Raw genomic sequence first — 21848 nt, forward strand, 5'->3', positions numbered from 1 at the left:
ATTTTTCTTTATTATGCCAGCTACTACCAGGCTAGACTGCAAAGCTACACACTTTATCTTGCAAGTGACACCCACTACTGTGTGTATTAGAGTAGTGCCCAGGTGCCCTAACTGAGATCAGAAGTGAATCCTGTTCAGCATCACAGGATCACAATGGGAGCCATAAGCAGCTTTACTAACTGTATAAACAAGGAGAGAGGACAAAATTAAAGGAAACAGATGCACAGGGAGATGGAGAGACTAGACCATGGCTGCATAGCATCTAAGCAGCAGTGAAAAGGCTGTAAATCAATTTTCTTTACATTCTGTTTGCCGCTAGACCAGTGTTTCTCATTCACTACTTCATGAACTGCTCTTAACCTACACAACATTGGCAGGAAATCCACAAAATCAAGCTAAAAAGAGTACACCTGCAATTGCTTACGCATTCCAAATAAGAATAACAAGGGAAAAATAGTGGGAGCATTCAAACTTTAGTTTAATTTTATCACTGTGATGAGACACAGGTCCTCCCAGGGATCATGTAGTCTCCTTTCCCTCCCAAAGAGTTTCACCTGAGCTGCTGTGCAGCAACCACGCCAAGACAAAACAAAAAGGCATCCCTCCTCCCTGCTGCCTACTCACATGTCTTTTACTAGCATGCACTATGAACAATAAAATTATACAACTTTTATTGGAGTTGTGAACAAAAACCACACACTATAGTGAAGTAACACACCTGGCCCTTGGATTTTTTTACCAAAACACTTATGTGCTTCTTGGGCTGGAGAAGGGGGAAGAAATGCTACCCTAGATTTTTTTAAAGGTCATGTTTAAACAGAGTGTAAATATTCTGTGGTTTACATTGTAGAAAATTAAATTGCCTATTCTAATAATTACATGTTATTCTAAGCAACGTTGCTTTGTTTTAGATAGTTTGACATGAACCTGCCCATGCCATGTTGCTGACTGGAATACTTTTGCAAGCTGCAGGTGTTGCAGTGCATCTTTGCTCAGTGCTGGGGTTCCTCAAAGGATCACTCATTGTGACACTGAGATGATCTATACTTGCAAGATGCAAACACAGAAGCATCAGTCCTGTTTCCTCTGGGGCTGTAGTCGCCTCGTGGGTGCCCTCCCTGCTTTCTGCTAGTTGCAGTTTGAAGCTAATGGTCCAGGCTGTGCTCCCATCCAGATCTGAAGCCAAATTGCCCATGTCAGACATGAACACCTGGCAAATGTTCAGCTGTGCTCCCATAACTGATTTTACAAGCTGTGTTCCTGAAAACAGCTGATCCAGGCTTTCCTGTGGTGAAGTGAAATGTTAGCCATACGATGTCTGGGTGTACCTTGAGAAGAGTTTGGGCTTTGTTTGGGAGTAGTTGAGATCTGAACAGAAAATTACAGGGAATAGATAGATCATATTAAATTAAAGAAGGTGTCATTTAGGAATTTTATTATATTGTTTATATTGTTATTTATATTATATTATATTGCATTATATTATTTATATTATATTATATATATTGGAATGATTATATTATTTTTATAATAGACTTCTTTAATTGTCTATATCTCACATGATGCCTTGTATTTTTTCTTCTGCTCAAACCACCAGTGTGTCGTGGGTATATCATCCCTACCCAGTGACAGAGGGATTCAGTTTCAAAAGGAGAATGCAGCCCCATGGCAAGTGTTCTGCAACATCTGTGAGGTACCGCAGCACATTGGACAAGGACATTTCGATGACATACCAAACAGAAATCAAACATTGCTGAATATATTTTCTAAATTTCCCATTTCATTAAGATTGCTGCCTCCTTCCTGTATTTTTAATTTCTCTGGATAAAGAATGCAGACTGCTATTTCCATATCAGACTTTCCTTTGGGGTACCAGAGATACGAAATGGTCTTTCAGGTCACTGAAATATATCTTTAAAAATATATATAGGCATATTCATCATAAGTAGTTTCTTCTCACAGAGCTCAAAAAAAAAAAAAATAAATCCATAAATGAGAAATCTATTCTCACAGGACTTTCAAATTGTGCTGTTGGTCCTTCAGATATTTTAGACTGCCTCTAAGTTTGTTTTTTTAAGTCATTTCCAAGATATCAAATTTGTCTCCTGACACAGGTTGGATGATTGAAGTTCAAATCTTAACAGCTGCAGAAGAAACATGGAAATAACTGTGTACAACCTAAGTAAAATGTGGCATCTCCCAAGGGAGTGGTGCATTTCTGGTGCCTGTGGGATGAAGCAGATCACATAGCACATAGTCAAAACTTTCCTTATTTTAATTTGTGATCTGAAGCGTGGCTACACAACAGTCCTGTTAGTGCTTATAGTGTGGAAAAGGTAGAGAAGAGCTTATTTTAGTTTGTTTGCCTATCCATAAGAAATGGGCAGTGGCACAAATGATCTCATCTGATTCATGAATCAGACTGGTTTTTGACTAAATTTCATACAACCATGGTCAGACTGCAACCAGCAGACAAACAAGCTAGCTGAAAGTTTGCTTAGCTATCTCTATCCTGTATTACAGTCATTTTGGGAGAAAAAAAAAAAAAGAAAAAAAAAATCCAAAAAACCTAACAAACTAACAACCTTATTTTTGTGGCACCACTATCTATCATGTTTTTCTAAACTTGACTTTTGACATGTCCTGTAATTATTTTCTGTTGCCAAAAACTAAATACAAAGTTTACATTGTTCTCTGCTGTGGTATTGAAAATTAGAGTGTGAAAAAAGGCAGAAATTATAATTGCCAATGATACCTCTGGGATGCAGTATGAATAGGAACCAAAACAGTGGTTGAATCAAAATAAAAGACAAAAGCAAAAGTTGGACATTTTATATGGTTCATTATCTGTTATGTTTTAATTTATATGCAGATGAGATGTAATTTCAACATTAAAATGGGTAGAGGAGGTTGGTTGAGCTATTCTTACAAAATATTTAGTGAATATCTACCTCACTGAACAGAAAGCAGAGACTGGAGAAGAAAAGTCTGAAAAAAACCAGCAAATACAGCTATCAGTTTTAGCAAGATTTTAGAGTGCAGCCACCAGTTAGAGAACAGATTGAGGTCTCATTGCAAACTTTCTAGCTCTCATCTTTGCCCAGTGAAGATTCAGCTCTTTTAAAAAGTGATATATAAGCACTGCTGAAGGTTATTTGTGTTTGTTCACAACAGCCTGAGTTCTACTTCTTTAATAGGATAAAAATTATTTTTTCTCCCTTATACTACAGGGAAAATTTCCTACTAAGCCTTAAAAAAAAAAAAAAAAAAAAAAAAAACAAAAACCTTGTTCTGAAATTAAACAGTTGGGAAACCTTTACAACTGAATTTTTTAACACCTACTCAATGCATGTTAATGAAAGAGAAGTATATATAGAGAGTAACTCTTTGCAGGTATTTTAGCCCTTTGTAACAGCAGACAGTAATAGCACAGTATAATAGCACAATAATAATGGCCTTAGCAGCACATTACTTTTTCCAGTGAAGTTCAATGGGTAATTATGTTTGGGTTTTTTTTAGCACATTTCTTACTGACATTTGTTTATTTGTTTGCTTGTTTGTTTCCTTTTGCTTCTTAATAAGCCTCCACTTAGGTAGTTGATTTTTTAGGGAATGATTCCTGTCCATTGAGCTTCTGATGGAAAGCCAGAAACTCCAGCCCAAGAAGAATGTCACTTCATAACTTGAGAAGTTGTGATGTCAGTGTGAATTTTTTTGTGTTTGTGGAGTTGTCATCTTTACTTTGGAATGTCTGAAAATTGTGGATTTCAACAAGTAGCTGCAGTCATTCCAACACTATGAATAAAATTTTTATTTAATCATCTTGGCCATTTTTAAAAGTTGCAGAGTGAAAACAGGTGATGGAGTTTTACAGAATTTTTTTGTGCCCTTAACTAAAAACTTTTGGGTTTAGAGAAGACTCATGTTGTTCTCTTGAACACATTATCCAGGTAAAATAGTTGAGTATTTCATGTCCTAAATTGTAGGGTACATTTAAAAAGAGGAAAATTTATCTTTGTGCAAAATCCACTGAAGCCTTCTACCTATTTCTCCTTAAATGGAATTTTCAAAGGTACAGTGGTATTGATTGATACGTCCACCAAACAAATATGAGTGTATGATATTGTTTCCTGAAAAGTGGAGGTTCAAGTTTTGCAATATCTATGCACAACTTACAAAGTTTCAAGGACAGACAGTCTATTTTAATAGCCTATTGAGCTGATGATAGCAAATCAACTACTTTGGGGAACTGATGACAGAAACATCCATGAATTCAAAAACAATGAGAAATCTTATACCTAGCTTTAAGATATGAATATGGATAATACAGGATCATATTTGACAGACAGGAGTATGGGTGATAAGTTTGGTATATTTATTATCTTACCCTTGATGACTCCTCTGAGGTTTAAAGATATCTTTAGAAAGTGTAAGCTCATGGAGCTTTGAGAAAATCTAACAGTGCATTAATTTTACATAAAGGGGGCCTAGTAGAAACAAAGATCCTTAAGGCAACTACAATATAAGAAAACAGCCATAAAAAGTTAAGTAAATCACCAAGTATTACTGTGCAAGTCATTGGCAGTACTGAGAATTCAACTGCTGTCTCTTTGCCTCCTAAGCATATATCCATCAAATCACACTCCTGTTAATATTGAGGGGACTTGATATCAAAACATTATACTGCTATTTCTTTTCAATAAATAATTAAACAAACCAAAATTTTAATTAAAAATGCTTATTGGTGATAATAACTCTGATAATTCTTGGGTTTAATGGGTATTTAATCCAAATATTTATACTTGGGTAGTTTTACAAGCAATGGACTCTGAAAAAATATTATATATAACACTAAGCATATGTCATTAATGCTGCCAGTTCTTGGAAATATCACACAATGTCCCCCTTCTGCAATATTAAACAAACTGCTTATCAAAAATAATTTTTGTACATACTGAAGCTTAAAAATATACGCAAAAATAAATAAAGTTCCTTTGTGCACGTAATTGCAATTGTTACATTCAGAGTATCTTAAATAAGCCCCAGGGTCTCATTTAGGTTAATCTATTATCCTCTTTCAAAGAAAAATCTGTCCTCCATGTTATTCTCAAGCTTTTTGATATGCCTGAAAATATTTCATAATTCTGCTTAAATCAGCTATCAAAGATGTTCCCCTTTTCTAGATTAAAAGTAACACTTACTACTAGATTGCCCCAATGCCACCAGGTTGGACATTTAGGCAACAGTGATGTACAGGTCTGAAGTGTAGATGCTGCTTTACTTTCTGTGTTTGCTTGATGTTCGTAAGTTCCAAAATTACATGGAGACACTTCTGAAAGTCCTCAACGAAGGAGTGTAAATATAGGACAATGTACCCAGAAGAGTCTACATCTGCAGTACAAATGCCTTACAGAGGGAGCAAGAGTGGACAAAAACGTCGAAACATGAGATGATATCAATGTACCCCAGTAACAGACTTTCTAAAGTGGAGATCCAACAGTTTTAATAGAAAAAATGCTCCTTGAATACATGTATTTGTTTTGATCCAAATAGACAGTGGCAATCCATGAGGGCCTTTAAATATGGTAAGAATTCTTTGATTTGCAGACTCTTATGAGAGACAAGGGACCAGATGCTTCATCCATCCATTCTTCCTGCCCACAGCTTCAATCCTCTAGCTACTAGATACCTCAGCAAGGAGAAATTGCAGGAGTGATTATTTACATCAAATGACCTAGCAGAGCAATAAACAAGGTTATCAAGGGATTTTGAGACATGAGAATGTGTTGTTTACTCCAAGTAAATAGATGTGCATTGATGTGCAGAGTTTCATTCAGATTTCTCTGTGGTATTTTATGCGTAAAGACTGAATCCATCTCAAATATTAAGGCCTAAAATTTCTCTAGACAGTTACTACACGCAATTCTTCATCCAATTTGCTAACAAAACCAGAAGCAGAGTGGTGGGTTCAACCTACAGTAAATTTCAAATATACATGACGAAGAAGTTGTTTTGACCATTTTCTCTGTTGTGCAATATAACACTACTTGTGTAAAAATTAATTGCACGTAAATATGACTACTTGAATTTTAATGATCTTGTGATGAGCCATCTGGCCATAGATGCACTAGCAAACAGTTTCAACTGGGTTTACTCCTTTTGCTTGTATGTTTTTGTTGCCAGAACAAGAGACAACAAAGGCAAGATTCTCCCATAAGGGTCATAGGGTTGGATTAAAAACAGAGAGGAAAAGATTTACTTATGTTTAAAGTTAATTTATATCTAACGAGAGCTCAAAGCAAAGAAAAACCCAACTGAGGAAAAGTCTGTTTCATTTCAATGGCCTAAAATGTCAGCTCTTCCTAACTATGATTAAATAAGTTAGCTTGGAGGTGGATAGGGAAGGTCCAGAACAAACCAACCACATCATTTAATCCACGTTTTTTCCAACAGAATCTAGAACAACTCAACTTTATAACAGAAGCAACTCAGATCTGCTGCATTAGACAGGTTGAAAAGAAATCTTCCCTGTATTGACTATGTCCATGAAGGTCATGTCCTCTTCCCTGGTCTTACATTCAGTCCATCCAAAGCAGGTATTTCCTTAGTTGCAGCAAGCATAATGCAGTTTTTTTGGTGCCCCTAGAAAACACTCCTTCTTTCAACCCTCTCAGAGCCCTGATTGCCTGCCCCTTGCTCCTCTCAGCAGCCACTTTGCTCGTGCTATGGACTCCACCCATTGCTTTTCTCTGCTTGGCCCACTTCAAATATTTCTCCTAGCTGAGCACATGGCTTCCCTGAGGGCATGTGGCAATCTCATCCCCTGTCCAAAGGGTGCTAATTACCCTGAGTGTAGGAGGCAAGAAAACATACCACATGTGCATGGATTACATCTCCAGGGCCTTCCAGTACTACTCCTTCCTGCTGTCCAGCCACAATCTCTTTACCAAACATACGGTAACCACACAGTAAAATGAAAACAAAGAAGAGTTACCTTATCTATTTTATGGACATCAAAAATGTGGCTATATGTTTCTGCTTTAATGTAAAATGTTTGCCATTACTATACACAAAAATGCTGATAATCTATTCATTTTACAATTGTAAATGGGGAAAAAAAAGTCAACATTCAAACCTCCTTGCCTTGCCAAAGAGTAAGTAGCCATACCTGTTGGGTATTGTTGAACTACCTGCCAATCAATTCTATGTGGAGAAATTTTTCTCTAAATCTTCTAAATTTCATTAGACAATGCTATCATACCCAGATTCTCAGCAAGTGCAAACTTCTCCAACATCCACATGTTCATGTCCAAAGATGGTTTTTTTGTTTACACAGATTAACAAGTAGAGTTTGTGGGGACAGAAATCGGACATAACTGAAAACCAGTTTGACAGAGTTGGTGCAGAGAAACAACAACTATATGGCCTCTCTCATCCCTGTTTTCTCTCTGCAAAAGTGCTTTTTAACTGCATGTCCACAAGTACCTGGAATAACTGTGACTACTTACTTCATGTGGTTGCTAGAAGCTAGCAAAGAAAAGCATATCAAGTGTCAGTAATTTAAATTTGTGTTATGAAGAATTGGAAAAATGTACCACTCCTGCAGAAATTTAATGGTGTGCAAATCCAAGATGACTGATAAGGGCTATTTGTCTAAAGAAGTCAAAGATCTGATTTCACTGGTGCTGTGCCACAGAACTGCGGATTGCATATATCTTAGAATTACAGAATACCAGAACACCCTCCAAAGCAGCTCAAATGAAATGACTGGAAAATCTCTACAGTATCTATAACACAAACTCCAATGCCGGCTTAAAATAAAAAATCAGTGCAAGCACTTAATTTTAGTATTCATTCTTCTACATGTTGAGACATAAATGGCTACTATATAAGCACTGTGCTATCACTGAATTCGGAGCTGATGATTTTTCTTCTCACCTTATGAATGAATCTGCAGTCACAAGATAGTTAATTTTTTTCATAATCTGGAGCTATGTAAAAGTCTTTGCAATCAAATCTTAGCTGCTAAACAGTTCTATGGTAATTATTTGTTCTACTGATATATCAAAAAAAATGCAGTTGCGTGTGTGGAGAACACAACATACATCTTCTATAACTATTAATGAATATTGTAAGTCTAAGTGCTTGCATGTATGTCACTGGGAATGTATTCCATAAATTGTTACTTTGTCTCCTGATACAAATTACTAAAAACAGTTGAGACCTTGGGCGAAAATATGCCCATGTCATCTAAGATGCTAATATATCTTCTGAGAAGCTGGAAGAGGCAAGGAAGTTGTACTGGCAGCACATATTGCTTCCACCTTTACAAGACCCAAGAGATCTCCACATAATTTATTGTCTATGATTTTTCCTTGCTCAGTAGAATCACTTCTTTTCATTTGAAGTTTTTAACATGCTTAGGCATGCATAGGGAATAAGGGATGACTCTAAGAGAGATTCTGAAAGCTTGAGGGGTGATTTAAATTGTGACAAAAGTTGTATCACTGAAAGATTATATATTGCAATTCAAAACAGTGGTTTGCCACAGCTATTTTCAAAAGTCAATTCACTAGGTGCTGTCATTGTCCAGGAGACTTGTCTTCCATGTTGTTTTCTTTATGCCAGATATATATTTTAAACCCTTTAAAGCTCTTGGAGGAAAAAAAAAAACCACCCTCCTGTTCCAGCTTAGAACCTCCCTGGCCCCTCCACATACTGTCAGAGCTCCTTGGGAAAAAAGCATGTCTCAAGTTACAGTATAGGACACCAAAATGAGTTGTTAACTCCCTAAAGGCAGATGCTTTTGTAGGATTGAATATACTAACTAAAAATCAGTGCATAGGACATTCATATTATCCAAAGATGGAAGAAGCTGACTAACAACAACAACAACAACAACAACAAAATAATTTTGAAAGCAATCCTTAAAAATTTTGAAGTTTCTGAAACATTGCAGTAGCTTGCCTCTGAGTCTGACTGAGATTACAAGCAGAAACATTCAGATATCATGAGAAAACGGTGATCTTCAAATAACTGTAATTCTAACCAATGCTAAAAAGCTGTACTTTTCTGACCAAACCTCTTGTCAAAAGGCTTAATTTGGTCTTGACTCTGGCAGAAACTGAGCTTTCAGTACCACTGAGTCAAGGAGCTTTAACAGAGTTGGCTAGGAAGTTTTAGGCAAACAATTTGTCTTTAAAAAATGACATGTCATGGCAATGCATATTGTTGTAGAAAATTATGAGAGATGTTTTAATTTCTTGACTTGAAATTAAATGGAAGAAAAGTTTCAATTGAAAATTGACATACAAATCTGCTTTCATATGGAAAATTACTTTTCATTTTGAAGCTCTGTTTAGTAAACAATATTAAAGCAAGACATTACTGGCATAAAAAATAAAATATTTTTTATTATCTAAGTGAAATAATATTATTAGCTCCCCCCCCCCCACCCCGTCCTAGTTTCATCTGGGATAGAGTTAACTGTCTTCCTAGTAGCTGGTACGGTGCTATGTTTTGAGTTCAGTATGTGAAGAATGTTGATAACACCGATGTTTTCAGTTGTTGCTAAGTAGTGTTTAGACTAATGTCAAGGATTTTTCAGCTTCTCAAACCCAGCCAGCGAGAAAGCTGGAGGGGCACAAGAAGTTGGCACAGGACACAGCCAGGGCACCTGACCCAAACTGGCCAAAGGGGTATTCCATACCATGTGACATCCCATTTAATATAGGAACTGGGAAGTGGGGGCGGGGAATCTCCGCTCGGGGGACTAGCGGGGTGCCGGTCGGCGGGTGGTGAGCAATTGCACTGCGCATCATTTGTACATTCCAATCCTTTCATTATTGCTGTTGTCATTTTATTAGTGTTATCATTATCATTATTAGTTTCTTCTTTTTCTGTTCTATTAAACTGTTCTTATCTCAACCCGTGGGTTTTGCTTCTTTTTCCCGATTTTCTCCCCCATCCCACTGGGTGGGGGGGCAGTGAGTGAGCGGCTGCGTGGTGATTAGTTGCTGGCTGGGTTTAAACCACGACACCCCCATTTCTTTCTCTGCAATTTTTTACCTTTTTTTACTTTTCACCCCATTTTTAAGAGGGAAAATAATACACCCTTTACCGAATGTTCAGGAGATTAAAACTATGTTTTCCTACCTCATATAATATTGAAAACTACCTGCTATCCTTAATTTATTAATACTTAGACAATAAACCAATACTCAATTAAATTTTGGCTTACTTGTGTAGTGAACACATGGTACGAACAGCTGCTGCAATTCATTTTTACACTGTTTACATGCAGGTCAGTTTAATATACTTCATGTTTACTATTTTTGCTAGTCAGAGATGTTTATGTGCTCTTCATATCTATTATTTTCTCTCTGGCTCCCTATAATTTAATTTTTGCCTGTTTTCAATTTATTAACTGCTAACTTGGACATTGTGGATTTGTAGAACTGTGATTTTCCTCTCCCTATTATGTCAGCCTCAGGGATATCTCTATACTACTTGCTAGAATGGCTGAGGGACATTTCTCTGGATCTGGGGCCATATGGCATGGCACAGCTCACATCCATATAGTTGAAGTCTCTTTTCTTCCTAGCAAAGGCAGTCTGTTAGAACTGGCTGTTGTGATGGTCATTAACCTATGCATCCTATGCCCAGACAGTGAATAAAATAGAATAGAATAGAATAGAATAGAATAGAATAGAATAGAATAGAATAATTTGAGTTGGAAGGGACCTACAGCGATCATCTAGTCCAACTGCCTCACCAATTCAGGGCTGATCAAAAGTTAAAGCATATTATTAAGGGCACTGTCCAAACGCCTTTTAAACACTGACAGGCTTGGGGCATCAACCACCTCTCCAGGGAGCCTGTTCCAGTGTTTGACCACTCTTTTGGTAAAGAAATGATTCCTAATGTCCAGTTTAAACCTCCTCTGGCACAGCTTTGAACCATTCCCGTGCATCCTGTCACTGGATGCCAGGGAGAAGGGGTCAGTACCTCCCTCTCCACTTCCCCTCCTCAGGAAGCCGTAGAGAGCAATGAGGTCACCCCTCAGCCTCCTTTTCTCCAAACTAGACAAGCCCAAAGTCCTTAGGTGCTCCTCATAAGACATGCCTTCCAGCTCTTTCACCAGCTTTGTTACCCTCCTCTGGACGCATTCAAGGACCTTGATATCTTTCTTAAATTGTGGGGCTCAGAACTGTACACAGTGTTCTAGGTGAGGCCGCACCAACGCTGAAAACAGCAGAAAAATCACCTCTTTTGCCCGGCTGATTATACTGGGTTTGATGCACCCCAGGATGCGGTTTGCTCTCTTGGCTGCCAGGGCACACTGCTGACTCATATTGAGCCTGCTGTCAACCAGCACCCCCAGATCCCTTTCTGCAGGGCTGCCCTCCAGCCAATTTGTACTTGTGCCCAGCATTACCCCGTGCTAGGTGCAGAATCTGGTATTTGGACTTGCTAAATTTCATCCCATTGATGATTGCCCAATGCTCCAATCTATCTAGATCCCTCTGCAAGGCCCCTTGTCCCTCAAGAGAGACAACAGCACCTCCCAGTTTGGTATCATCAGCAAACTTGTTAATGGTGCATTCAACTCCTGCATCGAGATCATTGATAAATATATTGAACAAAACTGGCCCTAGAATTTGAGTCTGCCTATCATCACATGCCAGATGTGCCAAGGAGAATGCTATTAATTTCACAGAAGGGATAATTGTGAGCTAGCACTCAGGTCCGAGACCTCAAACTGTTTAGCTTAATAAGAAAAAATTAGCCCTAGAGTCCAAGGTTATTTCTAAGGAGGTGGAAAGAGTAGTTCAGTAAAGCAAAACTACCATCAGGGGACTTACCTTCACCATACATGCATTTCAGAAAAAGTGGACAGGCAAAGGCCAATTCCCAAAAGCTTGTAAACCAGCAACAATTTGGTATGTCAGTAGTAGGATAAACATGTTAGTTTTGTGGAGTGCCTTCCTGAGCTGCTTCCCAGATCCTGTCATATTCTGCTTCTGAACTGGGAGATCATCAGTGACCATAACCCCAGTGCAGCACTTGCCGATTCTCAGGGGTGCATGAGCAGGTGACTGTACCTTGTGCTTTTAATCCATGAAGACACTGCACACAGTGTAAATTTATGTTTTATAAGATTTGTCATTTTAAACCTTGTAATTTAAAAGGGATAAGCAGAAATATAAATTGGCAGTTACAACCTAGCAGGGATACCCATCAGCCTCTAAAATCCTTCTAGACAAAGACAAGATCCACCTTCCAACCATCACTACCACCACTGTGCAAAGTTCCAGTGTCTGAAATCAAGGTGATTCAAATAACAAACCCCAAACAGAGTCTTCTGGTCTATCACAAATTACGCTGTCCATAGAAGACCCTCAGTTTTACTGCTGAAATCCCTCCTAAGCTGTTCACAATAACAGCAAAATGTTTAAGATGGGTAATTGATATTGATTCTGACAGCAACTATTCACTTGAGTGTGCAAGAGGCAAACAGCAGCAGGACCAAACTGCCTTTTCTTTTAATAGTCTGCTGACTGTAAGTGAAATCTATGTGTTTACCCACAGATTTAATACACGTTTATCCCATCCCAATGAGTTGTAAACACTTTAATAAAAAGAAAAAGAAAGTAGCAGTCCAAAACAGGAGTTCTGCATTTCCCATCTTTCTGTCTGTGCCCTTACACATTGCTATCTTCTTCTGATTTGTGGAAGCTCTAGTTAAAAAGGCAGGCAATGCAATAACTTCCATTCTATATCCTTTGTAAAAGAAAATGCTTTCCAGAAGTATTCACATTGCAAAGGTGGTGACTTTTAACATTTTGGAAGTACATAACCATTACACAGGGGAGGATTCCTATCTGTATTCATGTTTTTGGGCTCCCTTGAGTGCCCCAGCTGTCCTTGTCTGCATTGTCTCCACCTCAAATGCTTGAGGGAATACACTGGGAATAGCACATAGCTGAGCATCAGGCTGGAGCTTTGCCAGAAGGAGTAGGCTCGCAATTTCTGCAGTTTGAGAAGTACAGAGAGAGAATGGGATATTACAGCCCTTGCATGAATGCTCATTCTTATTCCATGAAGGACTGTACAGAATTTACACAAAGATAAACCAATCTGGTCTGACTGTAGGTACTTAGGGGAATGTCTGAAAAATGCATTCTGTCAGGATGGCTAAAATGTGTTAGAATATTCATGGCTTGATGTATTTTATTCACCCACATTTCTCGCTGGAATAAGCATGAAACCTTATAAGATTTAAAGGGCACTTGCAGAGCTAAATCTTGACCTTTTGTTCAGCCTTTTCACCAGCTCCAGGTACTAGGACATGCTCCTGGAATAAAGCCCATGAATGCTCAAGCATGTGTTATGCAACAAGGCACACCATATCCCTGAGACTACAAATAAGAAATTTGCAGGCTATAAGCATACACAATGATTTGACATTAATCATTCCAATTTGGAGCTCCTCCTCTGCTGTATATATACACCTCAAAGTTATTCCCTGCAGAAGAATAACCACTCTGACAAATACAACTTTTTAATGGTGTAAGTGTAATAAACCTAGACACCATTACCCTGTTTATGGGAAAATAGAACTTAATCAAGACTATTGATATGATGCTTTCTAAAGAACTGCTTGTCTCACATTCAAGCATTTTTTTAAATAACTTCAGTGGGTGTGGAGGTTAAGTATTTACACAGTACAAAAAATGTAGGTGATTATTTTGAAAATCTTTTAACAATTATTAGGAAGAAAGGAGGAGTCTTATTAATCCTTTGTCCTGTATTATATAGAAAGGATACAACTGTACACTGCAATGAGCAACAAACAGATTTGTTCAAAAATTACTTCTATTCTGCATATAAGTAAACACACCATAACAGCACCCTATGGAGCCACGAACAGGTCTCCTCCTTTCTTCCTTCCTCTTCTTCCTTCTCTTCCCTTCTGTCATGCTTTCTCAATCCATGTAAATATAAATATATATACTCATAACACCAGTTTGGGGAAAGGAAGCACTGTTTCAGTTTTGCAGAGACAGCAAAGTGTAAATGTGAAGCTCAGGGTCACAGAGGAAGTCTCTGACTGAGCTGGGTAATGGAATATGGTTTTCAGTGTTTCGGATCAGTACTTTATTCACAAGATATTTCAGCCTCCTAATAAAGATTTGTCACCAGCAAATGAAATGCTGTTGGCAGCTGGATAAAAATGGTTCTTTTCTTCACTTTACGGATGGTAGAAATATTCTTAAAAAGTTTCAGGGGCATGCATATGAAAACTTCAGAATTACAATTTACAGAATAATATACACCTGTAAGCCACAAAGCAATACAGTAGGTATTATTAAAAAGGATCAAAACAGAAGTCATATGGGCTTAATGAAAACTTTGCACTAAGTATAATATACCACATCTGCCCAACTTCTTGACAAGATCTTTACTCCTTTATAGCCATTCATACCAGACCCAGACAACAGATATGCTTAACACTATGGAATGGCAGAAAACAGCTTAGGCAGCAGGCAGAGCTACACTGGGGTTGGTTCAGGCTTATCAGACACCAGCTGGGCAGCCCTGCAATACACTGCAGCTCAGCTCTGGCATATTCCGGCAACAGCACATCAAAGACCTTGGCACTGAGGATGCTTCAGAGGAACATAAAAGGTTCATAAATGCGTGGTACCTATTCACTGTGTGAAAGCGGGAACTGGGAAAAAGTTGGTGTCTATTGAAGCAGACTCCTGTTTGGGAAGCAGTGAGCTTTGCCCAGAGGTCTGGATAGCAATCTAGACCTTTCAGCTCCAGGGACCAATAAAAACAAGCAAGGAGAAACATACTAAAGAAAACTAATATGCAGTTTGCCTAGGGTGTTCCAAAGGCAAAGAGTAGTTACTGTACTTTAAAATGTCTTCATGTATAAACTAAACTCAAATCCTCTCTCCATGCACAGGGCACTAGAAGTATTGTCAGCAACAAAGGATATAAAAAGAAGACAAAACCAAAATGTGTCCTATTTTTGTCCTGTATTAATAGTAGTTGGATAATTTGGGTTTGTTTTGTATTCTATCAAAGCATCAAGTTTTGAGAAATGGTTAGCACCTGTTTTCTTAACTGCCTTCAAAGGGAGTTGTAGGTGGTGCCCAGAATCTCTTGGAACTTACTGCTGTAATTAAATAAACAAAATTAATCCTGCTCTGTATTCATTTGCTCTGTATGAGGAGCAGAGAGCTTAGGAGCAGGTACAGGAGAGAGTGAAAACCACAGTGTAATAAGGGTATTATTTTAAAGTAAATCATTTACGTTTTCCAAGTGTCTTCTAGAACCCAAGACAGGTCCCCCTCCACCTTTTCACTCAGACTATTTCTCTCCTCTTTCTGCTTATAAAAATAAATTCATTGAAAGAAAACTACCCTAAATGAAATGCCTTGGAGTGCAGGTAGAGATCAGGAGGGTTACACCATAAGCTTCTGAGGTGTAATTGCCAGCATTAAAATTGCCCCTTTAAAACTCATGGATTATATGTTAAATAGCGCTAAATTTTAAGCCTTAAGAGTTTTGCAGTTCTGGGGGCAGATCTCTTTATTTAGGACTTCAAAGGATATTCAACTCTACAAGCAGATTGCTCAGAAACTGGGTGGGCAAGAGAAAAGATAAACTGTATCTGGTTCATATTTGTTTGAGAAGCAGGGAAATCTATTTCTGAATGCTTTTTAATTAGGGTGACATAAGGATTTCCTCAGTTCCAATACAAACCAGTTTATCAAACCCATATTTAATCTAAGAAGTAGAGCGGGATACACAGTTTGTATGTGATCCATACAATTTCAACAGAAAGACAACTTTATTTGTTCTATAAAACATGCCCAATTTGTATTTTCTGAGTTATATCATATATTTCCTTTCTCCTTCAGCAGACCCCTTGATGTCTATGTGACATCTCTATACCTACACAAGTCTTCCACATAAGCAAAGCCAGGAGAAACCTGTTATTTGAAAAACTGCGCTTATCCATTCAGTTGTTTCAGCTTGTTAGTTCGATTTTGAACAAAAGCTGTATTCTTTCCTCTCCTCACCTCACAGTTACAACTGCAGATTACATGTGAAAGAAAAGTTCTCCAGTCTAATTTTCAAGGGCAAAAAGGCTGCAATAGCACCCAGAGCAAAGTGGCTGATATAAGCAAAAACCAAAACAAAAATGTCAGTGTGCTGTTAACAAGAACACGGTTGAAGAGTACAGAGTTTTGGTTTCATGCATAGGCCCAAAGGAGAAAACTGCTATGTTAGCATCATGTTTCAATAAAGACAGGCCTCCAGGGAAACAGCTCAGGTACACAAGGAAGTAAGAATTAAGCTGTGCTGGAACTCTCCTAGGGGGAAAAAAAATGTTCTTTATATTCTGACTTGCCTTCCGTATAGGATAATATGAAAACACCTTTGTTTCAGTCAACTCCACAATATGCCACACCAAGAAAACATATTCAGTCCAGTGCAACATACCATGCTACTGAATATTTTCTTCACTTTTTTTTTCAGTCTAAATAGCCTCATTGACATATATAGCATGCAAACTTTTCAAAGCATAAAAAAATAAGGAAAGGCAATACTGAATGCATGACTAGAGTTACATGGCTCATCAGAATATTCATACTGAAAGTAAAAAAGTGAGCAGAAGCACTAGTAGAGCTTAAATATATGTCTCTAGCACAAGCAAGAAGAGGAGATGAAGACAGAGATAACAGATTCTTACTTAACATGTGGCTTGTTTTAATGACAAAAGTGTATAGTTAGAGATGAATGTGCAAAATAAAAAAGTGTATGTACAAATTACACAAATCAGAGAAGTACCAAAAACTAACGCAGATATTTGAGGTTCCTAAAGACTCTGAAAACTGCTTGCTAACAATATTTTATCCAAAAAAAGGAAAAAAAAAATAAGGGCAGTCTTTCACAAATTGTTTTGTTTTGCTTTTTTTAATGCTAATGACAAAATGGGAAAACTTTGAATGGTAAGTTAATGAATCTTTAAATCTTTTTTGTCAGCATAAATTACATTACTGCAGAAAAGCACACCCAAAAATTCTTACTATATTTATTATGCACAGACACTGGCTTGAGACTTCATTTCAGGAAACAGGGTTTATATTCTTGTTTCACCTATGAGCTGGAGCAAATCTCTTGGCTGCTTCAGCTTTCTCATCTGCAAAGAGATGTGATTAAATTGTTTTATGTGGTGGCTGAGCCAGTGATGAAAAGCAATACATGAAGACAAAGTGTTATTATAAAGCTACAAAAAATATGTGTAAGTTATGAAAATACATTTGACACCAGGTAACTTCTTGTTTTTTATGATTCATATGCACTAAACGTAATGATGTAACCACTGTAAAAGACTGAATTGTTATCTCGAGCCCTTTGCCTCAAAGATTGTTAGGTGTGAGGGAACTGGACTGTCATCTCAAGGAACTGTGAACTGTTTATCTCAAGCTCTTTGCCTCTGAGATGGCCTGTTTAAGCAGGACACTCCTCTGTCCATAAGGATGATTACCAGGCCATTGAAGCATCCAGGGGAGGAAACGGGGACTGGAGATGATAAGATACTGGTTTCTGGTGTTGATCACAGGAAGGTCGTTTGATAGATGAAACCTGCAGCGCATGACATCATCGAAATATGCCCTATAAAAACCATGGAGACAAGCCGTGGGGGCTCCCACCACTGAAGAATTGAAGATTGAGGACCAACGCGACGCCGCTGGATCTGTGGTGGTGACCATCCTTGCAACTCCCACCACTGACTGCTTGCCTGAGGACCAATGGGACGCCACTGAATCCATGGTGGTGACTATCCTTGCAACTCTATCCCGACTGCTTGCTTGATTTCTGCCTTTTCTTCCATTCTATCCTATCGCCACTATTTTCTACTTTTGATAATTTTGATAATAAAAGCTCTTTTGGGTATATGGCATTTGACCTCATTTGTGTTTTAATCTCGCTCATGGGATCATATTGAAACCTTCCCCGACTTTGGATCGGGACAACCACAATAGTGGAACTATATGGTAAAGGAGAAATTTGACCCAATACCTAAATTATGATTAAGCAGTTATATAATAAGGAAAGAGCAATTTTTCTATCAAATAGTACTTTGATCCATTAATTGTAAATTGCTTATTGGAACTATTTAGAAATATGTTTATTTTAATTTTAAAATTATCAGAAAATATAGGGTTAAGCAGAGGAAATATATTGCATAGGATATCACAATGATCTATCCAGTGTCTGGTAAGATTTAGATTTTCATTTCTGAATGAAAAATAGAGAATAAGCTTACTAAATTTACAAATTACTCCAAGATGGAGGGGCTCCATGTACACAGGAGGTCAGGATAATAATTCAAAATGTTTTAATTGGAGCTACACCCTGGAAAATGGGGAATGCAATTCAAAATACCTTGAACATATAAGGATTCAAAGTGAGGATGGAGGATGGCTATTCAAATAACTGTTCGAAGAAAAAGGACATTTTTGTATTGTGCAGTATTACAAAACTGCACGTCAGCTGTGTCACATTGTTACAGAAAAGGAGACAAATACTTGCAAAATGTAGTAAAAGCAATCTTGTTTGTAAGACATCAAGTAATTCTTCAGACTTTCTTGGTATCTGCTGCTTCCCAAAGCATTCTGAGTCTGGATGCTGCATTTCAGGAAGACATGGATCAACTGCAGAGAGTCCAAAGATGAGTACTGAGAAACAGCAGAAGTCTGGAAAATCTGACTGATGAAGACACACCAAAAGCATTGTGGCAGGAGACATCAGCTTGCGAATGTCTATAAATTGGTTATAAAGAAGAAGAGAATAAACTCATTTTCTTGTCATGTGTGAGAAGAACAGAGAATAGCCAGCTGAAATGGAGGAAGGGAGATTGAGATTAGTTTCAACAAGGCACACAATGACTGGAAATGAATGCCAAGGGAAAATATTCAATTTCAATCCTTGCAGCTTTAAAAACAAAACAAAACAAAACACAACACAACAAAACAAAGCCCTGTTTTGATGTAACAGAACCTGATTCTGAGGGGGAAATGGTCAACATGACATCTTGAGGTACTTACCACACCTATGATCTGTGATTTCTGTGTTCATAATAATTGGAGAGAACTCCAAATCTGAATTAACTCCACTGAAGTCATCTGGGTCATTATGGCTTTATATTAATGAACCTTAAAGCAGAAACTGGCCTAAAATGGCTAAAAGCCCCCACAATTTTTTCTTCTTGTTTTCAAATGGATGTTCATCTCTCTTGAGTCCACCGGTACCTTTGCTACAAATATGTCCTTCCAGCTGCTCTGTGCTACTGACTCTTGTTTCAAGAAAACAGCAAGAATTTTTAGGCATATGCTGTGTGCTCAGGGAAAAACTTCTTGGGGGGTTTTACTGTACTATGCATCTGCAAACAGTAGGAGTTGACAGTTTGGATTTCCCAGAGATCTGTAAGTGGATGACAAAGATCAATGACTGTTTCATCTGCAATTTCAGCTCACTTCCAGGCATCAAATGGTTGCGAACTGAGGCACCTGGAAGCCCAACTTGCCTTTTCACAGGGGGGCCAGGGAGCCTAGCCACCATCATCCAAGGGTGCCCAGCGGATTTCTCAATGGATCGCAAAATAAAATGTTCAATGGACAGCGTGACTGTGAAATATTTTCTTAAGTTATTAATGATGTCTTCTTTTAATCTGTTAGAGATTGTTTTGGAGAAGGTGTGACAAGCAATACACCCTTTTTTGTTCTCTCTTCATAACACTCTCCTGTGAATTTCAGGCAAACAGTATTGTTTTCAATAAAAATCTGAAGGAAAAAAACCTTAGTAAAATCTTCTCTTGTTCTTTTTGTTATTATTTGCTTCCCTCAAGAGCTCATGCTTCAGTTATTAAAGTTTTCAGAGGAGAGGAAAAAAAAAACCCACTTGTGCTGCTAGCTATTTTTATGTGTTTAAAGTAAATGTCAATAGACATTTCCTATGGAAAGGTTGAAAATATGTTCTGGTCCCAAGAAAGCACTGTAAAGTCATCTGAGAGCAGCTCAGATAGAAAATAATTCAGTGTATTAACAGAAAATCTACATGCATCCAACTTTTACTGTGTGAATAAATCAGTCACAGGGAAGTGTAGGAGGATCTCACTAAAATGACAGCAGTGTCACACAACCTCAGATTTAATTACTTCAGTTCAAAACTCCTTTGGTCCAACTGATAATTGACTTCCTCTAATGATGGCAGAGTGGATAGTCTTTTTTTTCATTATGTCTTTGTAGCTTTTTATTTGGTAACTTGAAGAACAATTTTTAGCAAAGTAATCTTATAAGCTTTTAAAATACCAGTTTTGATAGAACCTCAAGTATACTCCACTGTTGAAAGGCAGCTTGGGATGCTTTGTTATTGTTATATAGAAAAATTTTGTATGTCCCAATTGACCTGTTATAGCTAATAAATACATTTTTAAAAGATCAAATTATTGCCTCTTATCGGCGATATAGTATCATTTTGAAATGTGACAGAAAGCGAAAGGACTGACTGAAGCATATCATATTCTGGCTCCTATTGTTACTATGTAAACAGGACATAACTTTTGTTATTGTTATACTGGCTTTGAAAACTTTTACACTTGGAAATTTAATTAGTAAAGTTAAGTCTTTTTCTGAAATGCAGCTAGCTAGACTGACACCTTATTTAACAGTTGTGTGTATTAAATTCATAGTTACTTACTATTAACATGCATTCTCAAGATTTTCCCTTTTTCAGATAAACTTTTTGAAGGAGGCTGGGAAGAATCATCCATTTTTAATACACATTGACAATAAAAACAACTTTGCTGGCCAAAAGTAAGCAACATGGTGTGAATATTTGTCAGTCTTCTCCTAGAATGAACCTTCCATTAAATTTTTGTATGTTGGTATTTCCAAAAGTTTGCTTTCTTTATTAAAAATCTTGGGATGGTTTCTGAATGCTGCATTACTGTTATTCCCCATATAGATGCCTTAGGACAGTTCAGACCTCATGACCAACTGCCATATTTGCTTATCTCAGAGGAGAGCTGAGATAGTCTCCTGCTAGAAAGAATTAGATGACTGGACTATTTTCTATATGTATAATATTTTGTAATGGAAGAGACCCACATAGAAGTATACTAGCTTGATAGTCCATTTATCTAATTAAAAACTACTAGTTATCCAATGGAAGTGAAAACATTTTTCATTATTAAAGCAGACCAATATTATTCATTCTTGGACCCATCTTCCTATCACTTGCAACTTCATTAAATTTAAAGTGTCAAGATAAGACTTTCCATATGGGTTATATCTATTAAGCTTGCTTTTATTATCTTTTGTGATGATTTTCAGTGATTTTAGAGAATGAAACCAAGGGAAAATATACTGTTAATCCCTTACTGAAATGTTAGGTATATTTTTTTAATGTGGCATCTACTATTATACACTGATAAGACTTGAAATTTAGTATGGGACACTCTCCAAGTCACAGACATTCTTTCAGATATTTTGGGGTAAAATCTGCTCCAGATTTGCCTTTGGTAAAGGCAGTTTACACACATTCAGTAGAAAGTACTTACAGTTCATGCTAAATCTCTTGAAGCTCACATGTGAACATGAGCTAGTTGAGAGCCTTGCATTCCCTTCAGTTGCATGTCTGAGCATCTGTAACTAGGACCATAAACAACTGCGTAAGACTGCAGATTTCAGTAAGGAATGTAGGCTTTATCCATCCCCTGCTTTATGCTTCCCCAAGAATGAGGAGATCCCTCTGAATGT

This window comes from Aquila chrysaetos, chromosome 7 (genome assembly GCF_900496995.4).
Source record: "Aquila chrysaetos chrysaetos chromosome 7, bAquChr1.4, whole genome shotgun sequence".
Classification (NCBI taxonomy): domain Eukaryota; kingdom Metazoa; phylum Chordata; class Aves; order Accipitriformes; family Accipitridae; genus Aquila; species Aquila chrysaetos.